Below are 6,664 nucleotides of genomic sequence, written 5' to 3'. Positions count from 1 at the left end.
CGGGTTCTGGGGCGGGAGGAAGGCGGTGTGGGGGCGGGGCGGGGCGGGGGCGGGGCGACGGCGCGACGTCACCGCCCCTCCCCTGACGCGGAGCGCGGGTGCGCGCAGGCTCTCCGGCGCCACCTCCGGGGCTTCGGCGCCATCTTGGACGTTGCGCCAAGATGGCGACCTAAGACGGAGGGGCCGGACGCCGGCGGGAAGAGACTGACGAGTGCCTGCAGCAGGGGCGGAGGACCGAGAGAGGCGGCGTCGCGAAGACCGGAGGACCGGAAGAAGAAACATTCTAAGAGCATCAAGAATTTTAGCCCACCTACGCTGTGCTTTCCATGGCAACCGCCAAGTGTTTGATGGTTCCCTCTTTTACAAGGAATATGGAGAAAAAGATTTCTGTGTTCTCTTTCGGTAATCCAGACATGATCGCACTAGATATGCTGCCCTGCCTTGTAAACTCTCAGGCCTCCCCCATAGTTATAACACTTGCTGCTGCCAGTCTGCCCTGCTTCCAGACCAGACAAACCTTCACTGTCTTTAACAATGAGGTTTCTTTTGTCCGTCCGCCCACCCCTCCCCCCACCCCATCATCCCATCCCCCACCCTATCCCCGCACCCCGTGCACGCACGTTAGAGCCTCTTCAGTCGGAGGAGTAAAAGGCCGCTAGGGAACGAGGCCGTGGTTCCTGCCATGCATGCAGATAGCGTGGGAGTTGACTGTTTAATTTTTTTTTTATTGGTACACATTTTCAATAGCTAATGATTACGTTGACGGTGGGGAGTGGGGGCTGCCGCCTCTCTCGGTCCTCCTCTTTTGTGTCCTCGCTCCTTCCATCCCTTGGATCAGCAATTATTAAAAGGAAGCAAAAATTCATCTGAGGTCTAAAAAATGTTGTATGATGCTTTTGCTTGAATTGTAAGCTGCCTGTGCTCATATAAATGCCTAGCGTTGCACTAGGCGTTGTATTTCGTTGCAGCGTTGAAATGTTCATTACAAGAGGGGTGGATAAATACAGGGTATAGGTTAACCATATCTGTAAGTCGTTCCTAAATTGGAATTGTAGGCCGATAGTGTCTTACACAGTGCACCTGTAGACGTTCACAAATGCCAGTGTTTGCTGTACAATATATGTAACTGTTAAAGCTAATAACCTAGATCTGTATATATCTGAATATGTGTGTTTATGTGTTTATACCTGTACATGGCAAAACACCTGTTAAATGTAAAAAAACAACTTGCAGTGTGCCATACTATAGATATCTTCTAAAATGATAAGGTAACGTTTAAATTGTTCCCAGACATGTGAACATGTTCTAAAATTACAGAAACAAGAACTCGAAGGGCAACATCAAATTATGGGTAGTGATTGCCTCTAGTGAGAAAGGGAGGGATTAGAACTGGAGAAAAAATTTAAACCTTTTTAATATGTTAAAGGAAACTGCAGAGGGTTAACATCTAGATTCTAAGAAGTTATGTTGGTACTTTGGGATACTTGAAATTCTTCATTATGAATAAAATATTTGTGCTGAGAGCCAGCAAGGTAGCTCAGCGGACTAAGCACCTGCTTTGGCAAGCACAGGGACCAGGGTTGGATCCCTGGTCCTGCATGCTGCTCCATCCCTGCCCCCAGAGCGCACTGAGCCAGTGGAAACAGTCCTGTTGTGGTGGCCAAGGGACCATAATTCCAGCACGGGGGAGGCTGAAAACAAGAGGAGTACTACAAGTCTGATCTGCATAGTGAGACACTGTACCAAAATACACGAAATGAGAGGGCCAGCCAAATAGCACACTAAAGCGCCTGCTTAGGCTCAGAGACCAGAGTTGGATCGCCAGGAGCCATGCTGGCCCTGTCCCCTGGGCTCGCCGAGACAGTGACTGAGACTGGGCATGGTGGCGTGCGCCTGTGATCCCAGTGCTTGAGAGGCTAAAAACAGGAGGACCACAAGGAGTCTGATCTATGTAGTGAGACTCTGTAGATCCTGTACTAAATACATTTTAAAGAAATAAACATTAAAAAAAGTTAAAAATACACAAAATGAAAATATAGATAGATATTTGGGCTATCCTGAATTTCTGTTTGGCAGTGGCTAATCAGGGAACTTTATAGTAAAAGGTTGAATCTAGAGAATATCCACCATAATGTACAAAAGATTACAAGCTTTAAAATGCTTATGTTTTTCTATCTGCGAATAACCACATCCTACTCTAAATTTTCAATGAAAAGAAAGGTTTGTACTAATAGTGTTCAGATAATCATGTCTACATCTTGTCCTCTGAATAACTGCTATGAAGACAACAATATGCAATACATTGGTTATTGTAACTGTCCTACGAACCTGTTTTTGAAACTTTCATTGCTATTTTCTTTTTCCTCATTAAAATGAATAAAAAATTAAAAATTAAATAAATTTTCAGTATTTTTTAAGAAATTTTTGCTAGTTCTCTGTGGCACCACCAAGTGGCAGAACGAAACATCATGTGCTTGTATGGTTTGTACAGAGTAGAATTTTTGCTTATTTTGTTTTAACTACCATTCCAGAAATAGCATTACAGAGAAAGAATGTGCAGCTTTAGCCAGGGAGCCTGTGTAAATTCACTTTACTAAGCTAGAATTTATGTCCCATCAAGTAGTTTAATTGTTCTATGTTAAAATCCCAGTTAATAAGTTTGGAAGAGTCTCATCTTCAGAAGACAGTAGTAAACCCTCCCCCTAAAAAACAACAACAAAAAACTGCAACGCAAACCACTTAAGAAAAACAAAAACCCCCTCCAAAAAAAAGAAGACAGTAGTAGAGCTGAGGAGATAGCGCAGCGGTCTAAACACCTGCCTGGCAAGCGCAGGGTCCTGAGTTCAATTCCCAGTACCACATGCCGTGCTGGCCCTGAACCAGACATGGTGGTGCATACCTGTAATCCCAGCACTGGGGAGGCCGAGACAGGAGGATCACTACAAGTCTGAACTGTGTAGTGAGGCCCTGTATCAAACAAATAAGAGTGAGATTTTAAAAAAAGCAGTAAATGAATAAAAAGACATGTCACAGAATAGAAAAAGATACTTAATAGATATCCAGCAGAGGTCCCTTTTCTAAGTATATAAAGAGCACTTAAAAAGCAATAAAAACCAGAGCAAATAGTGAAATGATCAAAAGATATCAACAAACATTTCAAAAAGGAAGATCTATAGAATGACAGCCAACATGCAGCATGCAAAAGGCCGTATAGTTCCCCATTAGCAGGAGAAGTGGAATTAAAACCACAGTGAGATACCACATGTGATGGCTAAAATTAAAAGTTCTAACGAGTTAGTGTATGGACCATGGGAATTTTGCATAAAATGTTGGTAAGCATATAAACTGGAAGAATCAGGAAGAAATTTGATGTTATCACTTCACTTGAAGAGAGACAGTATTAAGCATGCCTGTAATCCCAGCCCTCGAGAGGCTGAGGTAAGAGGGCAAAGCCAGCACGGGCTACAAAGTGAGTTCAAGGCCAGCCTGAACTACATAGCACGATCCTGTCTCAAAACAACAACCGAGCAGAAATACAGTATAACTGAGCAACTCTGCTTTTATGTACATATCCAGTAAAAAAAAAAAAGTGTATTAACAAATAATATTCATAATCACATCCATAATAAAACCCAACAGGTCTCCCAAATATCCAATAGCATAGATAGGTTAATGATTATACACTTATGATATAGAATAGTAAAGAGCAATCCAAAAAACTAAACTATGGATTTTGGATAACCACCCCCCCCAAAAAAAAGAATCCACTTGGGCATAGAGTCACACACCTATAATCCCAGAACTCAAGAAACTGAGGCAGGAGAAGTGCTGTGAGTTTGAGACCAGCCCAGGCTACATAAGCTAAGTGAGTTCAAGGCCAGCCTGTACTACATAATGAGACCCTGTGTCAAAACAACCACAAAATTTAAGTCTCAATTATCTCATGTTTGCCAGCAATTGTTCTCAACCTATAAATTGTATACTTACTTGGGACTAATATGAATAAAGATCTCTTGGAATAGTTGTATGCATCCAGGTTTTATGATGATCATGAATGCATTTAGAAGCATATTGTTTTAGTTCTTTTATTTTGAGTTGCAAAGATCAGAAACTAAACTATAATAAATTAGCTTGGGCCCAAAGTGGAGGGTCTGAGGAAATCACACGGAATAACAGGAAGGTAGAAGCTGCAGGGCCTCGGGTACAACCTAGGCTGGGACGGCCGCTGCCTGAAGGTCGCTCCATGCCTAGCAGCCTAACAGCCAAAGGTCCTAATTTTCCTCCTCTGACAGCTTTGTCTCCATTGTCTCCAGGGAGGAACTTGCTTGGTTCCAGTTTGAAAAATCCCAAGGACGTTCTCTGCTTGGCCCTACTAGGGTCAGGTGCCTGTCCCGGGGACAGTCAGCCCTAGAAGAGGCCTCAGGTACACAGAAGAGGCAGCTCAGCTGCGAGAGCCCCAGGGCTCTGAGGACACCACGGGAGATTTGATGGCTCCTTCTCGGATAAATTCTGTGGCAGGTGCGCTAGGTGAAGCCACTGTGCACTGTGACAGAAGCCAGTGAGGGCCAGAAAGCAACATCAAGCCTTGCTTGGGGCAGATCCTACGTCCCCTCCCTGCGTCTGGGGCAGTGTTTTCTCCACATAGAGAGAAGCCATCTTGGGAAGGGACAAAGCTCAAAAACACAATCATCTCCTGAAAAGAGGAGCTGTTGTAAACCAAAAGAAAACTGTTTTTACCAGGACGTTGTTAGCTGATGAGTTAGACCTTCCCCCTCCAAGGGCATCTCCTCCTTCCCTTTGAGAAAGTCTAGGTCTGCTGTACAGAAAGGGAAGGCTGCTTTCTCTGCATACCTAAGAGCAGGACGAATCAGCAGGTCACGCAGCATGAGCAAGAAAACTTTGTGGTGCCCAAACTGCACCCTGAGTGACAGACCCAGCACAAAACAGGACTTGGCGGCATCCGTGGGGTGATAATGCACAGAACCGAGCCTACCGGGCCCATCCTGGAGGCAGGGCAAGACCGGAAAGGGGACCGAGGCCGACAGTATCCAGGCCTGTCCGAAGGGCTGCCTCACCTTGTGCAGGGTAAGCTCTGTACCACAGGGGTCGCACCCTTCGAGCCGTGGAGCAGGTGGGTGGCCGCCGGAGAGGTGTGCAGTAGGTCCGTAGTGATTTATTATTTCAGAGAGTGCCTGAGGCAAAGGCAAAGTGAGCTACTGAGCAGGTCTTAGGACCGTGCTTCAGGGGATGTCGGATCTCGGCGGTGGCTGGAGACCAGGTCTGGACGTAAGAGCTATGTCAAGTACAGTGCCAGTCCTTTAACAGCTTATCAAGCTGAGCCGGGAGGGACTTATTCGCCCATGTCGTACCTGCAACCCACAAGCCTAACAACTCACAGGGGAGTTGGGCTTCTGCGGGCCTCCAGCAGGCTCTGCTGCTGCTCCAGGCTCAGAATTCACAGACTCTGCCAATGTGCCTAAAACCTGCTTGCGGTCCCCAAATCGTCCTCACGACACATCCGTGGTCACTTGCAAGCTACGTGTTCGAGCGACCCAAAGCCTGCTCTCCCTGCTGAGGTCCAACAGGACGCTGCTCACATTATTCCTGTTTCTGCTCTCCTATAAGGGGCGTCCTTTTGGCCGGTCCGCTTCGAGCCTCAGTTATTCCATTTTCACTTTTTTTTTTTTTTTTTATTCTTTTGGTGGCACCAGGGATCAGACTCAGGACCTTGCGCTTGCCAGGCAAGCACTTATTCCACTAAGCTATCTCCTAGGCCCTCCATTTTTACTTTTATTTTTTAATTTACTTTATCTTTTTGAGACAGGATCTCACTATGCAGTTCAGGCTGGCCAGGAGCTCTCTTGGTAGCCCGGCTGGTCTCCCACTCACCACCATGCCAGGCTCTGCTCTTACTGGCTAAACGTCCCTCCTCGTCCCCGCTCCGAGCTGAGCTCAGCCACACCGTGCTCTCTAGAGCTTGCCTTCTGCAGAAATACGCTGCAGCACCAGCTTTGCCCAGGCGCGGGCTGGCGGTGCTGCTGAGCCCTGGACCCACGTTAACGAACCAGCCATATCTGTTAAACAAGATGTTTTTAAACAGAAGTACGTACAGATCGTGTTTATGACCGAATGACTGAAGAATCATTGAACATGAAATGAAATGGAGACTCGAAGAAGCTCTCAGCAGCCTAACGCCGTAGTTTGCCCAGGAGCAATGGTATTCGCTGACTCCGTGTCTGCAGCAGTTTGTAGGCCCCGCTGCAGCTATGAGAAGTGCTGTGTGTAGATTAAGGGCGCTGTGGAACCTCTCTCGGCCACGCGATGGATCGTGACCAGTGACGCCACAAGGTTCCCCGCAATACTGTAGCGGAGATGTTTGCGTCTCTCGATGCTGTTCCACGGCGCAGGAGAACCAGTCTGTGATCTTAGTTGTGGGATGTGTCTCCCACATTCGTTGAATCTGAAAATCAGAAGCTTCTTTTCAGATTCAAAGCGCTAGCCGTGCCCTTTCCATCATTCATTCCACTTCAGGCTAATGTGATACAGCAGCAGCTACCTCAGCGACGCTGGAAGACCAGCCCCGCCCCACACAGTCGTTGGGGTGAGTGAGCAAGCGCGTCTCGGGCCTGGTCGCCAGTCTGGACCACTGCTCAGCGGATATACC

The sequence above is a fragment of the Octodon degus genome, unplaced genomic scaffold, assembly GCF_000260255.1.
Source record: "Octodon degus isolate 3935 unplaced genomic scaffold, OctDeg1.0 scaffold00020, whole genome shotgun sequence".
NCBI classification, from domain to species: domain Eukaryota; kingdom Metazoa; phylum Chordata; class Mammalia; order Rodentia; family Octodontidae; genus Octodon; species Octodon degus.
The sequence above is the reverse complement of the archived record's forward strand: the minus strand, read 5'-3'. Positions refer to the sequence as shown.